This window comes from Mixophyes fleayi, chromosome 5 (assembly GCF_038048845.1).
Source record: "Mixophyes fleayi isolate aMixFle1 chromosome 5, aMixFle1.hap1, whole genome shotgun sequence".
Taxonomy (NCBI): Eukaryota; Metazoa; Chordata; class Amphibia; order Anura; family Limnodynastidae; genus Mixophyes; species Mixophyes fleayi.
In genome coordinates, this window is record NC_134406.1 from 178718295 (window position 1) to 178742376 (window position 24082).

Below are 24082 nucleotides of genomic sequence, written 5' to 3' on the forward strand. Positions count from 1 at the left end.
TTCAGCAATGACAATTAGCAATGGAGCTCTCCTCTTTGTGTGTAACCTATATAACACCGTACAATTTGACTGCAAATTCAGAAGAAAAGATTACCAGCCCTAGTATTTGTATTTCAGCAATGACAATTAGTAATGGAGTAATGGAGCTCTCCTCTTTGTGTGTTACTTATATAACACTGTACATTTTGGGACTGCAGATTTAGAAGACCAAGCCTGTCCTATTAATTCTATTTCAACAATGACAATTAGCAATGGAGCTCACCTCTTTGTTTGTTACCTATATAACCCTGTACATTATGGGACTGCAGATTTAGAAGGCCAAGCTTGCCCTATTAATTTAATTTCAGCAATGACAATTAGCAATGGAGCAATGGAGCTCTCTTGAATGTCACTGTAAACTTTGAAAAACACTGCTACCCCCTCCTCTTTCTATTCTACCTATGTTGCTGCCCAACTGTTATATAGACTGTGCTACCCCTTCTCTGTTCCTCTGTGAAATATCGCCGTGGAGGGTAGTACTTATAGAATCCAAAACGCACGAGATCCGATGATGTAACAATGACGTTTTGCCTCGTTTTCAATTCCGAAAAGTACCGAACTGAGCCAATTCACAATCTTAGGAAACACCCCATTATCATCTAGAAATGAGCATTGTGGAAACAATAAAAACATCACTATGAAGCCTTAGTACTAGTGTCACTTTTGTGTGTTTAAATATTAGTTTGTTTTTTTACTTTGGTTGAAGTGCACCTGGAAATATGTTTCTCACAAAAGTGCAATTTAAAGATACAAAATACATCCCGTTAAATGTATCGGGCTGTGGTTATGTTTCTGGCCCTTCTGATCAGCAATAGGGTTGATTCCCTTTTGCAAGGAACAAAATGCTCTTTGTCTACCTGTAAACAAGGGAACACCTCCCAAAGCACACCTTCTCTACCTCTCATTTAAATAATCCAATCCCACAAAAAATAAAATATTTATCTTCCATTCGTACATCTATTTTGCATATAGCATGGAATGTCTCAGATTTTTAAAACACCTCCCATCAACTAGTGCATGCCCAAATTCCCAAAAAGTCCCATCCATTTTTCAGGTAGACACCACCCTTTGGGAGAACCCAAGAATCAAAACTATTGGGAGGTATGAAGGAATGATATCTGCAAACTAATATAAACTATTATGCTATTATGGTAAAAACTATGTATGATACTCCATTGAAATAAACTTCAGTGTCAACTTGTTTTTAATTGTATTCAAACATTTCAACTACATATCTCCCACACAGTATATACTCTGTAACAATGAACACCAGTACAATTCTTTGATACACGTGTAATTTGGAAAATCTTGCTTAAATATCCCAGATGTATTATAATCATGACTCATCCTGGCTGCACATTTAGAACTATTGTCTAGACAGCCACAAAATTTTCATAGGTCAAACACTTTCGTGCAATTAGACATTCACACCTTATTACAGTAACTCTCTAATTATATCTACCCTGCTCCTTTGCATCTACCAGAACAGTTGTGTACTGCATACACATAGTCCAATAACAATTTTATGTGATGAGATGCTTCACGATAACAGTAGAGAAAAAGTTTAAATTAATTTATGGTATCATTGAAGTTCTCAGATCATTACTATTATAAGAAAGAGCTAGAGTTGATACACTCTCACTTCTCCCAGTCCTAGCAAATGATTTTATTTACATCTTTAATAATTAATAACCATTTCCAACATGCTCTACAGGCAGGGCCGGTGCTAGGGTTCTCAGCGCCCTAGGCAAAATTTCAAAATACCGCCCCCCCCCACCCACCCAAGACACGCCAAATACCCACTTCCCAGTCCCTCACACACTTCACTTTCGGTAAAAAAAAATTAAAAAATAAGCCTTACCTCCTACAGCGGTCTGGCTGCCGTGATGTTTCATAGAGAACGTTGTCCAGACTCCACTGCTGTCCAGGGGCAATCACAGGATTTCTAGAGGGGAAGTATCCAAGTATTAGATATGGGAACAAAAACTTGTGAGAATGACCCATCACACTCTGCTCCCCCTGCAGCATACAGCCCCACCCCACTGCTTACCATGTGCTCTCTCCCCCCCCGCAACACCATGTCCTCTGTCCCCACTCCTGCAGCACCATGTCCTCTGTCCCCACCCCTGCAGCACCATGTCCTCTGCCCCCCCCCCCTGCAGCACCATGTCTTCTGTCCCCCCCCTGCAGCACCATGTCCTCTGTCTTCCGCCCTGCAGCACCATGTCTTCTGTCCCCCCCCTGCAGCACCATGTCCTCTGTCCCCCCCCTGCAGCACCATGTCCTCTGCCCCCCCCCCCCCCTGCAGCACCATGATTTTATTGGCACGTCATGGTCTATATTTGACTTGCAGCAAGTCAATAATAGAGCATGAGGTGCCAATAAAGTAATTATTTTATCCACCATAGTGTTTAAATCAAAGATAGATCATGAAGTGCAAAATAATAGTAATTTTTTCACCGCATATTTTGCAAATCAAATATAGAGTATGACGTGGCAAATAGTATTTTTTATACCATTGAAAAAATACTATTTTCCACCTCATGATCTATATTTAATTTTCAAGCTATGTGGGAGAAAAATTTATATTATTTGTAACTTCATGCTCTATCTTTGATTTAAAAACTATGGTGGATAAAATAATTATTTTATTGGCACGTCATGCTCTATTATTGACTTTAAGCAAGTCAAATATAGAGCATGAGGTGCAATAAAATAATTATTTTATCCACCATAGTTTTTAAATTAAATATAGACCATAAAGTGTGACATAATAATAAAAAATCCCACCCCCAACATTTTTTGGGCCTCCACACTTCCCCTTTGGGTACCCCATTTTTTATAAAATGGAATTAATAATACAAAAAAAAATAAAAGATAAAGATACTTACTGTTTTGGATGCTGAAGGCTGGTCAGAAGCAGAGAGGCTCTTCTGTAATGGCTGCCCACCGCTCCTCAGCTTCTTTACACCAGAGGAGAGGGGTGGAGCAGCCGGTGCATGCTGGGAAGGGAGGGGGGCGCTGGGTAGCAAACTTTATTCACACTGTCTGTCACTGACAGACAGTGTGATATAATACACAGGCGCCGCGGAAGAGTGACCCAGTGTCACCTGATCACTGATGCCAGTGATCAGGTGTGTGACAGACAGTGGGAGCGACGCTCCGGGCAGCCTGAGCGGACATTGAACAAACAGCGGCGGCACCCCGCCGCCGCTGCACCACCTCTCCCACTACTCACCGCTGACTAGATTTTCAAATCTAGTCAGCGGCAGCGGCGCCCTGCAGGTCCCGGCGCCCTAGGCAACTGCCTAAGGTTGCCTAATGGGAGCGCCGGGCCTGTCTACAGGTCTTCATAAAAGAGTTTAGCTGTTCTATTGTGGACATTCTGTCGTGGATGCATAATGCTAGACATCCATATCTAGAGCTACAGTAAAGTGTTGATTGGAGGGGTGGGGGATAAGGTAGAGAAACGGTGAGGTTAGATTGACCAACCTTAGCACCCAGGAAGCCTCTTGAGTATCAAACAGGTAACTCACCTGTATCATAACCAGTGTATAGTAGAAGAAATTGTGACACTTAAACGCTTATGCAGCATTAGTACTATGCAAGTTTGACTAGCTTACCTTGTGTAAAATACATGCCCAGAAAAGTGGCTGCACGCATATGTGCCTATGCAGTTTTGCATGTAGCTGGCACTTAAGTTCCCTTGTATTTGGAAATGTGGGTCAGCGGAGGGAAGGGACGTTTAAAACGTAGGATGAGTAAAGCAAGGGTATAATCGCTCAATTACGAACAGATGCAGATCGGGACATAGACACATATACACCTGTCCAAGCTGTATTATTTCCGGGTGGGCAAGGACACGTGCAAATAGGGGATAATGATGATAATGACTGTTGCCAGCAACAGCAAGCAGCTTATGAGTGGCTGTATGTTAATGCTCTGCTTGTGCTCTCTTTTTTGCATATATTATGGTTTTGTGTGTGTATTTAAACTTTTTTTTTCTTGTGTATGTAGTTATATCGATTAGCACATTATATTCTCTGTAATTGAGTATCCGATTGTATCTATGTGTGATTACAATATTCTAATCCCTGTCTATATGTGCATGTATAACCACAGGGTATCTGAGGTCAAGTGATTCTTCTGATTGCTTTTTATATTATCATGGTGAATGAATTGTATGTAAACTGCACTGCAATACCCTCTAACACAGATATACATCTATAAAAATATGTTGAAGTACAATTGTACCCCCAGATCCATTTGAAATTTAAGCTATAGAGGTTTTGAACATCACTTAAACTGCAATTATATTTACTTGAAGGCTACTTAGGATTATTAGCATTTAGCAACAAAGAAAAATAATAATGATGCTCACCAATATGCCACATATTTTAATTATTTTGCTGGTTTCTCTTATTAATATCATACTTGGCAACTTATATCCATTCTGGAATCCAGGGAGTAAAGCTCATTTTTGTAGTTGGCAATCAAGGACCATATTTCTGTTTGAATGGTCATTTGATCATATTCATAAGCTCGGGATAAACTGGTAGCTGTTTCAGCACGGTGGCTAAGTGGTTAGCACTTCTGCCTCACAGCACTGAGGTCATGAGTTCAATTACCACCGATGGCCTTATCTGTGTGAAGTTTGTTTGTCCTCCCCGTGTTTGCATGGGTTTCCTCCGGGTGCTCCGGTTTCCTCCCACACTCCTAAAAACATACTAGTAGGCTAATTGGCTGCTATCAAAATTTACCCTAGTATCTCTCTGTCTGCGTATATTAGGGAATTTAGACTGTAAGCTCCAATGGGGCAGGGACGGATGTGAATGAGTTCTCTTTACAGCGCTGCAGAATCAGTGGCGCTATATAAATAAATGGTGATGATGAAGTTTCAGGTATTGGGGGGTCACGGAGGAGAAGAGGAGGCTGTCCTGTTTTTCCTCTCCTTTGAAGAAATCAGGTGGATCAGCAGCAGATGGTTTCTTGTGCTGTTGTGACATGGTGATTCAAAGCTATATATATTATGCGGTAATGTCAGGAAATAGAAGAATCTTGGCAAAAAGGCATTGATGTCTGGATGGCTGGCATGAGAAAGGCTCTTAAATCCTGGTGAGGGATGATAGGACATAAGAGTGCAGAGACTACAAGTTGTCAGGCGCCCTCCTCTCACTCATCATCGGTGCCAGGGATGGATGTCTTCCTTTGCCGGCAGCTCGTCCTGTTGCTGGATTCTCTCCACTTCCTGACAGTGGTCAGCTGTTCTGACCGTCGGTCCCATTGCCACCAATCAGGAAATTGACTCCCTATTTAAACCTTCTCCATTGGTACTGCGTTTGCCTGAACGGTTTGACCTCTGCCTGCACGACCACATCTGTCCACCATCCACTTCGCTGACAGCTAACTTGGAGGGCTGCGACTGGCACATCCCTTGCAGCAAACTGCAAACTCCCTTGCTGGGATCCCTGGCAAAGACCGGGGGCATGTTTAGACTCCGCATCTCCTAGCTTAGTAGCGCAAATATCAACAAGTGGCCTTCAGTCCCTGTATCTCGTGGCACAAGTCCCAATATCTTGAATGCTTTAGCCAAAAAAACTCATGAGCCCCAGTGGGGAAGCTCCTCTTTAAGGGATACAATTGTATTTGGTAGTAAAAGAATTCAATAGAAGCACTATTCAATGCTGCAGTAGTTGTTACTGGCTTAGTGAATGGAAATAATAATCAAATGGTAAGCAAATGGCTCCCTCTTGTGGCAATAACATAAACTAATTTCGGAAATTGCAGTCAACAGAGAATAGAGAAGAAGAGGATTCAGCAAGCTGTGTTCTATGATAATCTCCTGAGAGCACAGAACTTTATCTAAAGTAAGGAGATGTAACAGAAAAGCGCTGAGGTGAATAGTGAAGGTCTCTTCTCTAATGATGGTGGAAAGGCCGGCTGTGTTGGCTCTTTGATCAGTGGTACATGGGCGGAACTCTAATGTATGCCACTAGTTATTTAATAAACATTTAAAACAGAAGGTATGGTCTTCACCTATAGCTACCCCTATTTCTCATAGAGCTATATGCGCTCACGATTACTCAGTTACCCCCAAGTCTTAGAGCAGTAGTATAGGTTTATATTTATAAACTGGTGCATATAAAGTATATACTGAAGACTAGAACCCTGAATCAACACAGAAGATACTAGATGACAAATGGTAACTGAATGCAAATTGCAGAATAGTCAGGTACAATAGCATGTAGCAAACAGAATAGAAGTGGTCACAAACCATATTAAGAGCAGGCAGCAGGATGTTCAATAAACAGGCCAAGGTCAGTGCAGGGGGCAGACATCATGCGTTATCATTTAATTTCATTTCATCACCCAATCCGCACCTAGCTGGTTCCGCTGCCGCACGAATGTTACCAACATTCTGCCTCAAACAAACCTAGCTTGTCCATAGTCTATTTGAAAATGAATATAAACTGAAGGTGAAATAGAAAACTCCCATCTTACATGCAGTAGCAGATCCATTTTCACATAGCATACACCTACACATTCCCTCCAGCACTCCAATACTCTGTCGTTATGAAGATGTTAATCTGCAAGCCTTTATGCAAGCAATCTGTTTTACATATTGAAATGTATGTTTTTAGATACTTTTACTAAATAACATTAAGTTCAGAAAAATTAATGATGGGTTTCACGAAAAGCCATAAAAACATAATTACCGTATTTTCCCATGTATACGGCGCTCACATGTATAAGGCGTACCTTAATTTTGGCCCCGGAATTTGAAAAAAAAAAGTATTTCTGTAGCTGTCAAAAAAGGCAGAGAGAGTGTAATGGCTGGCTGCTCTGATCAGAGCAGACAGGCAGCACACTCTCCCTTCAATCCCCCCCCCCCCCGCTGCAACTGTACCTCTGTCCCCCTCCTCCTGGATCCCCGCTGCCACTGTGCCTGTCCCCCTCCTCCTGGATCCCCGCTGCCACTGTGCCTGTCCCCCTCCTTCTGGATCCCCGCTGCCACTGTGCCTCTGTCCCCCTCCTCCTGGATCCCCGCTGCCACTGTGCCTCTGTCCCCCTCCTCCTGGATCCCCGCTGCCACTGTTCCTCTGTCCCCGCTCCCCCTCGATCCCCCCCGCTGCCACTGTCACGCTGCCCCGCTCCCCCTCGTTCCCCCCCACTGCCACTGTAACACTACCCCGCTTCCCCTCGATCCCCCCGCTGCCACTGTAACGCTGCCAAGCTCCCCCTCAATCTCCCCCCTGCATCCCCACTACCCCTGTATAAGACGCACCCAGGTTTTAGACCCAAAATTTGGGGGAAAAACGTGCGTCTTACACATGGAGAAATATGGTACATAGATAGGCATTAAGGAGGGATTGATTGGGAATAAATTATGAGTTTAAGCAACTATCAACATTGATCAAGAATATTTTTCTCATTTAGAGGTTGATTGCTGTGTATGTATATATTTTTATATTATTGTGCACATACATTTATGCATACATTTATTTAGACATAAGCATGTATGTGTGTATAAACTCATATTTTATTTACATTTACGAAATGATGGTGTTTTAGAAGATGTTTAATATACACAATGTTTTATTTAATGACATAGGGATGGATGGCTCGGTTATCATTGGAGTAAGAGGTACAAAATTTGTCGGATTAGAGAGGAGCAATCCTGTGAAACAATCAGGTTGCCAATTAGCTAATTACTAGTCATCACATGTTCAAGCCTCACGGTAACAGACATTTAGGGACGTTATTAGAGTCAGTGAAGAGATGAACACATTGCTCTTGAGAAAGTTCCGTGGATGGAATTAAAACTATTTGAGCCTATATACAACATTTTCAATTGTTAGTCTATTTGCACAACATAACCCTTTAGAAGGACTTTGTAAATCACTGATACTAGAGATGTTCACAGACCCAGAGATTTGGTTTTGGTTTTGGATCTGGTTTAGGTTCGTTTTTTGGTTTTGGTTTTTGCAAAACTACCCTCGCGTGTTTTGGCTTTGGATCTGTATTTTTTAGAAAAATTGCTAAATTATGCTGAAATCACATAATTTTGTTTTTTGTTTGTTCCTACATCATTATTAACCTCAATAGCACTAATTTACAGTCAATTTTGATCACCTCACAGTTCACAATATTATTTTCATACACTTTCGGACAAAGACTGCAGCTAGCTGGCTGGATGCTAAGCGACAGAGCAACACAAACACACTGCAGTTCTTAGCACATATATGAAACATTGCCACACAGCAGTGACCAAAAAACAGTACAGTACAGTACAGTACAGTTTAGCAAAGAATGCGCTCCAGCGACAAGGAGTGCCAATTTTGTGGCTGAAGTGCTTGGTTTATTTTGGGCTCCCACAAAAATAGCTTAGCTGCCCAAAGCCCAACAGTGCTGTCAATGAACTCTACATTATTAAATCATGTCTGCTCGTGCTGCATCTTTAATCTTCTTCTTCTCTGTGGATACCTCCCTCTCATCCATGAAAAACTGCCAAACTTATGTAAACACAGGAATGACTATTACAACTGTAGTGGCATTAGATCTGCTTCAGATTGTGACACGGAACATGTGGGCAGCATGGAATCCATCATGTTGGAATACACTGCATTGAAAAGAGATTTAAACCAATATATAGAGTTGAGGAGACTGTACTTAAGTTAAAACCGGACCCACCGGATGAGATCCCAGATTTAAGAGAGCTTGTACACAAGAGATACACTGCTCTTCAGAAGAATCATACAGAGGAGGCCCTGAGGCAGAGCGATAAATATGTCAAGTTTAAAAAAAAGCTAAAAGACCCGAGTAAACAAATGGGTGTGTCACGTGCACCTGCAGACGAAACTTTGGAAGATGAAGACGAGGAGATCGTTGTCAATCAGAGCTCTCCTATAACTCAGTTGGAGATGGTGAACCCAGTGAAAAACAAAGTATGTGGTCACATGTACCAGAGAGAAGCAATTGAAAGGATAGAAGATATTTTTTGCAGGGACTGTGAAATTACAAATTATTTTGGACTTTTACAAGCAGGGACTCTGGGATTACAAATTATTTGGGACATTTACAAGCATTTCTGGATTAAAAGCTGCTGACAACAGGTGAAAACATTAAATTGGTGAGTATTTTGGGGTTTATTAGTTTTAATAAAGGTATGTGGTATGAATGAGGGTGTTTAGTGTATTTATTGGGGTTTTATTATTTTTATTAAAAGTATGTGGTTTTAATGAGGGAGTTGTGGTTTTGAAAACATTTTGTTTTGTGGTACTACATGTCTCAGCCAGCCATGGGTGTCAGGGCATGTTGGCACTTGTGGATCTCCAAGTGCCAGCATGCTCTGGCTGCCATGGGTATGCTGGTGCTTGTAGTTATATAGCATTCCCAGACTGTTTATCACACCCTGGCATGGCTGGGACTTATAGTTCCACAAAACAAAATGGCATCTGTGTTTTTTTACATAATTTTTGCCGTTATTACCCTACTACCCACAGGGGTAGGAAGAGCCCTAGTGCTTTCATCACTGGGCTGGTTATTCCTAGAGGGTTTTTTTCGGCGGACCCCACTCCCTAGGGAATCCAGCCCAGCGTTTAACAGCCTGGAGTTGGTTGTCATTATGGCACGGGGACTCCAGTCTGGTTTGCCTAGTCCTGGTTGTATGAAACCCCACACAAATTTTTCCCCAATTTTCAAGCAACCAGCAGTAGGCTGGCAGCACTAGGGTTAATAGTGGCTGGGCGAGGGGGACCCTACTCATTTTTTTTCAAAACTTTTAACTGTTTTTAAACTTTTCACAGCCGCGGGGACCTGCGGCTATATAGTCAGACGGTGTAACAGTGATGTGTTTACTAATCACGCTGCTAGGATTCAGCGTGTTGTATCTGGTGATTTTCCAAGCAAAAATCAGGAGAGTTTGCTTAATCGCAGCTTCATACATTTGAGACTTGTATAGCTAGAGTGGCAAACAGTCAGGATTTGATCTCTATTGATTTTGTAAATAGCGATTTTGACAGAAACACATCTCTGGCGATTTAAAAGCAAATCTCACTTTAATACATCTGCAAGAAGAAACACCCGCGAGAAAATTGCTGGATTTTCAATATCGGACCTTGATATATTTACCCCCAGATGTCAAAATGTTGTGCTGAGTCATCTGCATCATCCCTGGGCCTCTTGGGAAAGCTAAGTTTTTTCCTAGCGCAGTTGACTGAGAAACTGAAGGAGGAGACGCCGTCCTGTCACGTAACACTTGTGCTGTCATTTTGCTCTCTAGGAGCTCCATGCATCTCCTTGCATCTCTTCAGATCTGAGTCAGTTGGAAACAAAGAGAAGACATAGCTCCTAAACCTAGGATCAAGCACAGTCGCCAACATGTAATGCAGAGCCGTAACGAGGCCAGTGCGGCCGGTGCCACCGCCCCGGGCGCAGTCCCAAGGGGGCGCAGTGGCCGCCCGCACCGATCTCTGTGTGAGCACTGAAAAAAAAATTGAAAAAAAAACCAGACCTCAGATTCAGACTGCCTGCCACCCGGCGCATCCAAGATGGCGGCCGGCACCCGGCTCCTCCTACTTTTTAACTCTGCCCTCTGTCCCTGCAGCATCAGAGGTCATGATGCTGCTGGGAGCAGAGGAGCAGAGAGAAAGACACTGTTCCACTGGCACTCTACTTACTGGCACCCCTCCCACATGGACAGCAGTAAACGTTTGGGGCCGGACTGGACTAGGGGCAGTAGGTGATAATATCAAATGCTCCCAACATTTTCTATTTGTCACCACATTTTACCTACACATTACATAATTCTAAAATGTATCAGAATTTCGGTTTTAGAACATAGAAGACAAAAGAGGGACAGGGATTAAAAACAGAGTTTTGTACCCAAAACCATTAGTGTGGTGAATGCTATTTCCATTTCAGTCATTTGAAAACGGTGCCGCAGTTTTGCTGGTCTTTAGTTTCTTCTGACCTATGTGCAAGAAAACCTCTCATTGCAAACATGACCAGTTCCCGTTTTTTGGGGTTAGCGGGCAACGCTGGGTGTGACTAGAAATAGGCGAGCAGCGCTGGTTGGTTATCTGAGTGAGAGTTAAAAAAGTGATTGTGGCAGCTGTGGCTTTAACTTTGTCATCTTCATCATCATTGTACAGAACATCTTGATGGATTTATTTTCAGGTATTTATTATTAGTTTAATGAAGCTAATTATTGTAGTATTGGACTTAATCAGAAAAACCTGAAAAAATTGTACCCCTGCAGTTTTTTTTACGCATGTTCCTCTTCCCTCATCTGTATGGGAGCACCCCCATATTCTGTATCTGAGAACTGCCCCCCCAGAGCGTTTCCAGGATTGTGGGCCCAATTTGAAATGTTGAAATGTGCAAAAACATCACTTTAAAGTCCATCCTAATAGAACGTAAGGACTATGAACTTCATTAAGTTATTCAATTAACTTCTTGTGTTAGTAACATGTGTAAGTAACGTACATTTTAAGAATTTTATTCCAAACAAAGCTAAAATTGCAATTTTCTGCAAAATGTGCAACAAGAAGGATCATCATGAGACCCACTGAATGACCGGTCTAGATGCCTATTGTCAGCTACCTCCAAAGACATGCAAAACTAAACCCGTCTGTGGGGGGGGGGGGGTGGGGTGGGGGTAATGTATGGAGCAGCCCTATAAACAGTAAAACACTCCCGTGCCCTGTGCCCTAAATACTCCTTCTTTACCCTTTTACATTTCTGCAAAAATGAAGCAAAAATTGAAAGTACTGTGATTCTATGAATGCTCATTACATAAATATCCCTACAAAGCCAGAATGTGAAGAATGGGGAGGGAGGGGGTTTCAGTGCTGTCTAGCACTAGTAAAGCGCTAGCCACGCCCCCACAGGAGGTTGGGCACGCCCACTCAGAAAATGACACTCCCACTTAGATGGGGGGCGCCGGTGCCCTGTCTCGCCCAGGGCACCAAAATGTCTAGTTACGGCACTGATGTAATGATCCGATTTCAAGATTTTGATAACTCTTGAAGGCTCAAGCTAGCAGTGTCTGAACTCACTTCACAGATGACTGCTTTGAATGGTTTCAGCACCTTGCACAACATGGAAAGTATTCTCCAGTGTGCTTAAGTAAAATACATTCCTCCTCCTTTCACAATGTCATGGCTTGTGGAGGAAGCATGGATGACTTTACACTGTTCCTCCACCCTCATTAGCATATACAGGGTGGAATTCCACCTCTTGATTCAGTTCGTGGCAGGGCAAATGAAATTGTTCTTGTAGCTGCTGCAATCTCCTACATGCTGTTGCCGAATGCCGGAAATGTCCAGATTTGTTACGGGCCACAGACAGCATCTCCTGCACGTCCCTGTCATTTTTCAAATGGTGGCGTTATCAGACATGACATATCACCAACCCCGTGGGCAGACACAGTCGTATAATCTTGAGTTTGCCCACTTCCACTTGTCCACATATCTGTGGTTAAGTGTACAGTGGGTAGAATTGCATTTTGTAGGCCAATAGCTTTTGTAGTAAAATGGTGTTCTGATGGAATTTGGTAACGGGGACACAGGACCTCAATTAACAGTCTAAAATCAGCTGCATTAATAGTGGATATTGGACATAGATCTAATACTAGCATAGTCGCCATGGCATCTGTGATCTGCTTTGCGACTGGGTGACAGCTTTCATACTTGCTTCCTCTTGCAAAGGATTGTTTAACAGTCAATTATTGCAAACTACTAGTAGTCTTCGTCTTGGTCTGCTTCTGGGATGAAGATCCACCCCCAGCAGCAGCAACAGCAGCTCAAGAATTCTTCTGAGGAATCCTGGATAGTGAAGGAGTCATTTAGCCTTAACAACTTGGATGCAGGACTATCTTCGATTGCTACTGAAGATATTGATTAGGAAGGTGTTGTGGGTGTAGATTGCAGGTGCCGGGAGCTGAGAGAAGGGACTTAGCTGATACTGGACTGCTTGTTGCTATTTATTTAGAATAAGTTTCAGATTTTCCCAACAGCTTGCCATGAACTCACTTCATATGGTTTAACATGAATGAGGTTCCTAGATGGTTAAGGTCCCTATCTCTACTGACTGTGGCTGTACAAACTCTACAAATGGCAGACAACTGTTGCCAGGATTTGGGTAACAATAATTCCACACATAAGAGGTGGATTTTTTGGTCTTATGCCCAGGCATTACAATGGCCTTCTTGTTATCATGTGCAAGAACTGCTTCCACTGGTGTAGGACTTACACAAACAACATCATCCTCATCAACATCCTCATTAACGCCGTCATCAGTGGCACAAATATCCCCCTCATCCTGTTGCAATTCCAATGTGGCATCCCCAATTTCTGTATCCCCGGCTACAATTGGGCTGTTCATCCACACATCTGCAGAAATGCTGAAAGGAGGCTTCTTTATGAGTACAGTATCAGAAAGGTCAGGCTTACACATAGCACTCGTGGATAGACTCTCCTCAGGGATTTGTGTCATTTCTGAATGTGAACATACAGTTTCTTCTAATGCCTTACAGTTTTCTTCCAGCTCGACTTTTACACATAAAAGTATTTGGGAACCACTTTTTGAATCAGAATGACAAGGTATTGCATCATCATGACTGACCTTACAAGAAGATGCCTCAGTGATAGTTGCAGAACTAGCACTCATAGAGAAAGGTGAATGCCTGATCCTTTCCTTGCCACTGCGTATGTAGAATGGCATGGTGGCAATTTTATTTTTTCCTGCAGTTAAGTTTGCCTTGACTATAGGTTTTTTTTCTTTACTAAAATAAAGAAAAGTTTATTTTACATTTTTGTTTTCCTGACTTAAAAACACTATGCACTTAAACATAGGCTTTAGCAGATGACATAGAGGGATTACTATCATCATGACTGGAGCCAGCAGCTGCTTGGTGCTCCTGGTCTTCTGTGGACTAATGTGAATCCATTTTGATTACACAGTACAATGTGATGGTAGACTTTTAAGAACACTGCCAGCCCTTTTATTTCTCTTTCAGCACTGATAATGAGCAATGGCACGTAGACTGGCAAGAACTCTGGCACCTCTCCTGTTTCTGTGTGAGCTATAATAACACAGTACAATGTAACTGGAGACTTTTAAGAACACTGCCAGCGCTATTATTTATGTTTCAGCACTGAAAACTGCCACCTCTCCTGTTTCTAGGTGAGCTATGGCACAGTAGAATGTCATTGGAGACTTATAAGATCACTGCCAGTTCTATTATTTATGCTTTAGCACTGAAAACTGCCTCCTCTCATATTTATGGGTAAACTAAGGCCCAGTAGAATGTGACTGGAGACTTTTAATAAGACTGCTAGCCCTCCTCTTTCTCTTTCTTTAATGACACTGCCCAACAGCACTGGAGACTAAAAAGAAACCTGCTACCCCTTCTGTGTCTCTCTGTGAAATAGCACTGGATCTCTGTGAAGGGCGGTACTTATAGAATCCAAAACTCCCAATATCCGATGATGCCGTTTTGCCTCATTTTCAGTTCAAAGGGTCGGCGATGTTCATCAAGCATCTCTAACTGATACACGAAATATTATCAACTGCAGCCTTTGCAAGCTATACATTTGTCCCTGTGAATGTGGTTAAATAACTATAGTGTAAGTGATATTATGTTTCTTTGTATGAAAGAGTTTCTCTTATATGACGGATAAACAACTGTTACATTTGGAATTATCAAGAGGGCATCAACACGCTTAGGGACAAGTGCAGTGAATGCAGGATACAGCCGAAACAACACAGAAGGATTTGGGGATTAACGGCTCGATCACAGACACACACCTAATTTTAAGTGCTAACTTACTCTCTTTTTTTTTTTTTTTTAAAGATTTTATTTTTGCCAGGGTCAACCAAAAGTAACATTCTATACAGCACTGTGTTAAAAAAAAAAAACATCTGAAAAATACATATGCAATAAAACATACAGCGTCTTGTTAGAAAAGAGTATTAATGAGCATGTTGACCCAATTTTTTCAAGAAAGCAACTATTTTAGAAAGAGAAATAAGACTGAGAAGAGTAAAGGGGTGGGGGGGAGTGGCGGCGTGGCGGGCCACCTAAGAGTAAGATGGAGGAAAGAGTGTGGTGGAATATGGGAGAAGAAAAAGAAAAAGAAGAGATGGGAGAGAAGGAACAGGGAAGGGAAGGGAAGAAAGGATCCAGATGGAGTGATGCTGTAGAATCACATGACAAAAGGGGTTTGGATTTGGAAGTATGAGGTCCACGGCGCCCAAACCTTAGTGAATGACTTAGAGGTATTACGGATTATGCATGTCATGTATTCCATCTGATAAACGTACCAGATCCTACTGAGGGAGAAGGAAAAACCTGGGAGAAAACGGGATGTCAATCTGCAGTAGCTGTGAGGCGAAGTCCCGAAGTTCCGTCCAAAATGGGGCAAGTCTGGGACACTGCCACCAGATATGGAGGAAGGACCCCTCTGCGCCACAACCTCTCCAACATGTGCTAGATGAATCTGGGAATATTTTTTGTAATTTGGTTGGAACCAAATACCAGCGATAAAGAAGTTTATAAGCATTTTCTTTTAATTTAACACAAATTGAACTGGAGGCTGTGTTAGTTCTAATTTCCTCCCAGTCTTCATTGTCTAGCGTTTCCCCCAGGTCTCTCTCCCAACCCCTCTCATGAGAATCTCGGTTGTTCGAATCAGGGACTTTAAGTTCCCAGTATAGTAAGGAAATGAGACCTTTGGTAGAAGATCGCCGGAGCGAAAGCGCTTCGAAAAAGGTCAACGGTCTACGACCTAGAGTTAATTTGTTGGTAGAATGAAAATTTCTTACTTGTAGGTATTGGAAGAAATATGTGTTTGGAGTATTAAGTTTTGTTTTTAAATCATCAAATGAAGGAAATGAAGCGTCTTTGGTGATATCATTGAGATAGCGTATGTCTTTTCGTTTCCAGTGTTCAAAGGATGAAGTTATACACCCTGGTGGAAATTTGGGGTTATCAAAAAGTGGGATGACCGGGCTGGGAGTAGGAGCAAGGTTAAATTTCACATTTGCTCGATCCCAGATAGATAACGAGTGGGCTACAATCGGGTGATGAGAAATGGATCGTGGACGACTGGTGCGAGGGAGCCACAGGAGAGAGGATGAGGAAGAGATACCCAAGCTTTCTGCTTCGATCGAGACCCAGACCCTGGAGGAACTAGTAGAATTCCATAACACACATTGGGCAAGTTGCGCTGCTAAATAATACTGCCTAAAATTGGGTACCCCTAAGCCACCACCCCGTACCGACCTCTGCAGGACAAGAAGGCGGACTCTTGGGCGTTTTTTGCCCCATATAAATTGCGATGTGTAGTGCTGTAAAAATTTGAAAACGTATGGGGGAATGCGTATTGGCAAGGCTTGATAAAGATATAGTAGTCTAGGCAAGATGTTCATTTTAACTGAATTGATACGTCCTATCCATGAAATAAAGTGCTGGTTCCAAGCTTCAAGATCAGATTTAATCTGGGAGAGTAATTTTGGGTAATTGGCTTGAAAAAGTTGATTGTATTGCTTAGTGACGTGTATGCCTAAATATTTAATCTTTTTTTGATGCCATTTGAAGGGGAATTGAAGAGAGAGGGAAGATCTAGTTTTGCCTGTTAGAAAAAAATCAAGAATTTCTGTTTTTTGAGGATTTATTTTGTATCCTGAAATGATGCTGTACATGTTGATATCTGCAAGGAGGGGGGGGCAGAGAGACTGCAGGGTCCGAGAGAGTCAGGAGAACATCGTCTGCATACAATGATATTTTGTGTTCAGATTTCCCTGTTTTAATTCCTTGAATAGCCTTATTAGATCGTATCTTTGCAGCTAAGGGTTCAATTAGAAGGGCAAAAATTAAAGGTGAGAGGGGGCAACCTTGCCTTGTTCCGTTGGAGATTGAAAAGGGGGAGGATGAGACCCCATTGGCCACCACCGTTGCCCTGGGTGATTGGTATAAAGCTAGTAGCCCATCTAAAAATTTACCAGAGAAGCCCATTGACCTCAAGACCCTAGACATAAAAGGCCAAGAAATTCGGTCAAATGCTTTTTCGGCATCTAGCGCCATAATCAGAGATGGACATTTAGTGGTATTAATAGAGTGTACGAGGTCAATAGCGCGTCTAGTGTTGTCTATAGCTTGGCGGCCTGGTATAAACCCAACCTGATCCGGATGGATCAGGGAAGGAAGAAGGACATTCAACCGATTAGCTAAAATTTTGGCATATATCTTGAGATCTACATTCAGTAGTGATATTGGTCTATAGCTGGAACACAAGGTGGGGTCTTTCTCTGGTTTTGGTATAACAACGATGGTGGCCAAGGTCGTCGCCTCGTTAAACGGGGAGCCTGTTAATACTTTATTAAAAAAATCTGTCATGTGAGGGGCAAGATCTTTAGCAAATTTTTTGTAATATTGTGGGGTGAGTCCGTCGGGGCCCGGGGCAGAGGATGATTTCATCATCTTGATCGCCGAAACTGTTTCTGCCTGAGTAATATCAGCGTTCAAGAAGGCGAGGTCACCATCTGTAAGATGCGGTAATGAAAGAGATGATATAAAGGATGTAATCTTCTCGTCAAGAGAGTCCGCAGAGGATGGGGCCCTGGGAAGATTATATAGTGCTTTATAATAATCGTGAAATTCTTGGGCGATTTGCACAGGGTCATACAACGGCTGAGAGTTAGAAGTTTTTTTAAGTTTTGTGATCATTCCTTTAGCTTTCCTCTGTCGAAGTTTGTTAGCGAGTATAGAATCTGCTTTATCAGTCTTATCATAGTATTGCTGATTTAATTTTTTAAGTGTGTTTGCAGCTCTGCGAGAGAGGATTGTATTCAGTTGGCCTCTGATTGCAGAGATTTGTGTTAGAAGAGACGTAGATGGGTGTAGTTTATGCTGGGTGAGCAATAAGGCTAATTTTTTTTCAAGGGATATTATTTCTTGAGAGGCCAATTTTTTAGCTGCGGAAGTCTTACTTATCATTTTGCCTCGGATGGTAGCCTTATGAGCTTCCCAAATAATTCCTGGGGCGATCTCTTCTGAGAGATTCAGTTCAAAGTATTCTTTAATTGCTTCCTTAATCTCTTGAGGGACAGAGTGGGACAACAACAATGAGTCATCCAGACGCCATCGACGCGCTTGTGGGGCTAATTTTATTAAGTCAAGAGTGATATCTACTCCTGCATGATCTGTCCAACTGAGAGGGGTAATTCCTGCATTTAATATCGTATGAGTGAGAGAATGGGAAACAAAAATCATGTCTATGCGAGAATAGCTGCCATGAGGGGCTGAATAATGTGTGAAGTCTTTTGCATCCGCATTTTTAAGTCGTCAAGTGTCATGTAAAGCTAAATTGTGTAGACCTGACAGCAAGGATTGAGAGTCTCTTAATGAGGTGGGAGAAGGTTTCTGGTTGGAGGGGCCAGAGGATCTGTCTAGTGTTGGATGTAAAATGGTATTGAAGTCCCCAGCAAGAATTATATGGCCCTGTGCAAGGCGCCCAACACGACTAAATACTTCAGAAAAAAAAGAACTCTGACCCTGATTGGGTGCGTACAGAGAAATTAGTGTAATCTGCTCAGAGCGGAGTGTACCAATCAAAATCAAATACCGACCGTCTGGGTCTGAATATGATTTAGTTAGGAGAAAGGGAACCCTATTGTGTATTAAAATTGCCACCCCACGCTTCTTGCAGTCCGCAGAGGCAAAAAACGTTTGAGTATAAAGCTTACTTTGTAGACGAGTGTGTTGTCCCGTGAGGTGGGTCTCTTGAAGGAAGATCACATCAGCTCCCTCTCTCCTGCAGGCCCCCAAGACCACCGCCCGTTTAGTAGGTGAGTTCAGACCGTTGACATTGATCGAGAGTATCTTAAGCGCCATGGGTGCAAGAGGAAGCATAATTCCTACATAGTTTTAGTAAAAACATTACTTGAGTGAGTAAAAAAAGAAAAAAGATTTTCAGTCCATCTGGAGCCTTGGGGGAAGGAAGGGGGAGGGGTGGGGTGCCACAGGTAAGAGGAAGGTAAAAAGAAGAAAGAGAAAGGGGCCTAATTAGGCCAATACCCTCAGAGAGGAGAGCCCCGTATAGGGCTATCAATAAAATCAAATAATGAAGAAAAAACATTGTAATACAAGTAAGGGTGCTTGTGGGGGGTGGTTAGTTTAGTGGGATACAGATAGGCCATGAAAGGGGCCAGGAATAGCTATTTAGTATAATAGATTGAGATATTCTGAGCAAAGTTGGAGTGGATAATTGACCAGAGGAAGGGGTGTTGGGAGAAAGGGGGGGAGAGGGGGCGAAAATAGTAGAAAGGAAGGAGGGGTAGTAAAGGTTGGGGGTGGGACGGGGACAAAGGGGAAAAGTGTGGAGTGGGAGGAGGGAAGTAAGGGAAAAAGGAGGATATGAAGAAGAGGGATGGGGAGAAGGGAGAATCATGGACGTAGAGCTAAAAGGGAGGGGGAGGAGTGAGTGGAGAAATTAGACTAAACAATATGAACACTTATGTAATATAGAAATTGTAACAACAGCATCAAGTATAACAGGTAACATCTGACCAAGTCACACATACCAAAACTTGTTTACATTTTAACTCCCATAAGGGGATATTATTTAAAGCGCAAAAATACTAGGAGTACATGACAAAAGGCAGTTTGGTTATTAGGTGCCTGTAGTGATCACAAGGCAAACAAGAGCTAGGTATTAGGCGTTAGTCCAAGAAAAGGTGTGAATAATGTAATGAACATTTGTGGGTTACCAATCAATCTGGATCGATGGAGGGTCTTGTCGATCGACGGCTCACCGTTGTCCAGGTAGGAGGCGGTGCTAAATCTTTTGCAGGTCTTGAGGAATTATTGCGTGCTGTGGATGAGGTTGAATCCGGAAGAATTTCTAGCTTGGAGAGGATGTCTTGTCCTTGGTCAAGCGATTTGGCATATAGGACGGAGTTCCCAGCGAATACTTGCAATTGGAATGGAAATCCCCATCGGTAATGGAAATTGTGTTGACGTAGTATTCTTGTAACTGGTTGCAGATCTCTACGTTTCTGGATAGTAGACGGGGCTAGATCTTGGAATATCTGGAGGTGCATTTCTTGAAAGTCAATCGAATCTGTGAGTCTAGTTGCATTAAGTAATTTTTCTTTCGTTTGATAATAATGAAGGCGGACTATAATGTCTCGCGGTCTTTGATCAGCTGCTGGTTTGGCTCTGAGAGCCCGGTGTGCTCGATCCATCAGAATTTCACTATCTGTTAGGCCTGGAAGTAGGTGTTTGAAAAGGCTGGAGAGGAAGTCAGGAAGAGAAGAATTTGTAACAGATTCTGGTACATGGCGAATCCTCAGATTATTTCGCCGTGATCTGTTCTCTTGGTCTTCTTGTTTCTCTTTCACCGAGTCCACCTCAGTACGAAGCAAGGCTAATTCACGTTCAAATGTCGTCTGAGCACGGCACATGTCATCAGTTTTCGATTCAAGAGTATCAGTTCTAGTGCCGAGGGCTGCTATTTCTGATTTGAATTCAACAATAGCTTTCTTAAGTTCCTGTTGGAAAGTAAGTTTTATATCATTCGCTAGGTTAGTAATAGCTGCTTGAACTGTGGGATCTATATCCGAGTCACAAGGAGAGTTGGGACTTGAGGTGCTAGATTGATCTGTTGGAGGTGAAGAAGCTGTCCCTTTCTTAGAGGCAGCAGTAAAGATGGGAGCTGTCCCGGTCTGTTTTTTGTTTTTCGTAGACATCTTGAATGCATCTTTTTTAGTTATGTTTTATTTTTATGTATATTTTTGTTGTTGTTTTTTTTTTTTTTTTTTTTTAGATCATTTCTCCAGAAATGGAATAGATAAGAGGGGAGAGGGTGTGAGGGGGAGGTATAGAGTGAGAACTGGTCACATAGACATAGATAGCAAATACTCTTTTCAGCTCATCCCGGCCTCCGAGGCGGCCGAATCCCTTTGGGGTTTACATTTGTTTATTTGCTTTTTGGAAGCTTGGTTCAACACATCAGTGTGCCACTAGGAACAACTATTTAATCAGCAGGGTATATTAGAATATTAGAAAGAGGTAAATTCAATAAATGACCACAAGATGGCAGCAAAGTTACATATAGAAAATGAAGCAATCTGGTCTGTGCAATCTGTTAGGTCTGAAACCGGCAACAGCTGCAAAGAGCTCATTAATGAGGGATACTCACTATCAGTTGATTTCACAGCAAAATCTATTGGTCAGAGGAAGTCCCAGGCAGAACTCAGGTGTATGCTGCTCTAAGAAGAGGCAATGGGCTCCAGAGGATCCTGCCAGCAGAGAGAAGCTGCGGGTGGACGGAGATACACTCCGATGCAGGGGCTGGACTCAGCAGCATGCAGCGCAATGAAGGCAGAGATCCAGGACAGAGAGAAAGTTCCGAGATCGCCGACAGGCGGGTTTCCTCACCACGGACGCAGTCAGGTAAGTTGATTATGGAGTGGTGCCTCCGGGAGCGCTAAAGAGGTGGTCTGGGATACTGCAGGCACTCGGATCTATCGGGATCCCACCAGGTTCCGCGGCCAGTTGGCACAAATAGAGTTCCCAGGGGGATCTGTGCCACCAAGTTGTTGCGGCGGGTCAGATGTTCCCTTCAGTTGTGCCTTCGCTATCAGGGTTCTTTTATTTAATGTCGGGACTGCCGACGGCGGGGGATGTTCTTCAGCTCCTGTAGGAGATAGAGGGGTCGTCTCCAGAGAGGTTTTATCCCAGGTGGATGTGGGCTCTGGACTTTTTCTCTCCCTTAGAAATCCGGTGCCTGGGTCCCGCAGCAACGGGACTTCTCCCCGAGATTTGGCGGGAAAACAGGCCCGAAATCAGAAACAGAGTCAGCTCGTTATAGATGGGGCAAACAGAGCTGACCGTGGGTACACGTGGTCCCGGTCACTACCTCAAGCTGTTGTGGTCACAATCAGGCTGTGAGGGGTCCAAATCAGCAATTTAGGGATAGTTGAGTACGGAGCTCGAGTGAAACACGTCTAGCTACAATGGCGTCCAGGCCACGCCCCCAACTTACTCTCTTTTTTATTTGAGTGCGGGGGGGGCTCTAACACCATTTCCTCTATATCTAACAGCAAGCACACAAGCGGAATTCAAGCAGACCACATTCAGCTGCATGTTACAATGAACTATACAAGAATGGAGAGTCCTTTAATGTTAACCGATGAACACACTGATTTCATCTCTATTTATTCTAAGAGACATTGCTGACATTTAATCACTTATTGCCCTATTGCCCATACAATTTGTTACACAATTGTTACACATTACCCCAATATAGAATTTTCCTGTATTAAGGGTTGAAGGCTTATTGTAAATAATCAGGTGCAGACACCCCCCATGTTAAGGCTCCCAGTATAAATACAACGGTAGTTACTGCAAAAGGAGTGTCTTTATTTTGAACACAGGTCACAAAGGTAATATCAAAATGCAGTCAATGTTAATGCAGGTATCACAAGTCCATAGACACAACAGATAACGCTGGTAAGATGTGTTGCAGAATTCCGATACAGACAGGCAGTGGTAATGCGGATTAGCCTGGCACTAGTCTGATGAAGAGGGCAGCAGGATCAGGTCAGAATACAAAGGTGCACTGGATCAAACAGGAACTAAATACTTGGTAATGCTGGTATCCAGGTATAACAGAGGGAGTGCAAGAATGAGGAGACACTGGATATCAGGCACACATGGGGAAGTGAAGATACAGATTACCAGGTTAGCAGATGAAGCAGGGGGCATGAGGCACAGGTTAGCCGAGAGGCATGAGGCACTGGATGGTCCAGGGGAGAATCAAGCAAGAGGAAGGTCAGGCAAGCCAGGGTCAGTAGCAGTGGGAGCCACAAACAATACCAGGGAGTAAACAGGAGCAAAGTCAAAGGAAGCCAGGGTCTAGGTCATAAGAAAAGCTGCAAAACGCTGGAACAGGCAGAAGTCAGAAAATCAGGAGAACAACAGGCACAATTCACAGAAGTATATAGACTTATATGCATATTAGCAGGATTCCATTTATTTGAGTCTACCAGCCTTAATATTACCTGACATATCGGAGTGCACCAGATGGAGCTTGATCATCCATTAATACTTGTTACACTGGAGCGCACAAGACGAAGACTGAAACTTTTCACCCAGCTGTTTGAACCATATGGGGGATCTCTTCTTCCTTAGCAGCCTGGACGCCCACATTGTGTACAAGTAAGGATATACCCTCAAGAGGCGTAGTGTGTATACCTGCTTTTTTATGCTCCTTACAGAGGAACTTTATCTGAATGCTCATCCATTATAAATGCCAGGTGCCACAAGATGGGTGAGACTCTAGGAACCACCCTTTTCTTTTTCATTGACCTACTTTTAGCACTGGAATTTGGTAAACTATAAGACTTTTAAAGAACTCTAAGATTAATATACAGAGTGCACTGGCCACACACTCCGTTTATATCTACCTTAAATTATTTGCACATTTTGTATAGAGTCTTGCAATTTGTATTCTTATGATTTGTCATTTGCTACTAGACATTCATAGTATTATTAATGTGGAATGTGATGTCTTTACTATTCACTATTAAAGTGATATATGCTAATATTATCCTTATATGATCTGTGCATTTTATTTTTATTTTTTATCTTTTAAATCGATTATAAATTAATTTACATTGTACTTTAGAAGAAGCCACCCATCTCTCTTCTTTTCTTTTATTTATCAAATGTTTGGTCTTCCAGGCGCACCTAATCTTTCAGATATTGTTGCAATTCACAGGAGTACTGACAGGGACCAGAAGCAGCAACCAATTGATGAACTGTCAGGAGCAAAATGTTTGGGTCGGATATATAAGGCAGTGAAACAGGTGCAGGTGGTGATCATGGAAGGAGATTAAATCCTGCAGGCGAGGTGGAAATGTCCAGTGGAAAGCCAGATACAAATTAGGATCAGAGTCATAACTTAAAACAGCAGCACCTCTGGTAGCGTAGAGGTACTGCAGGCCAGATACAAATTAGGATAAAAGTCTTAAC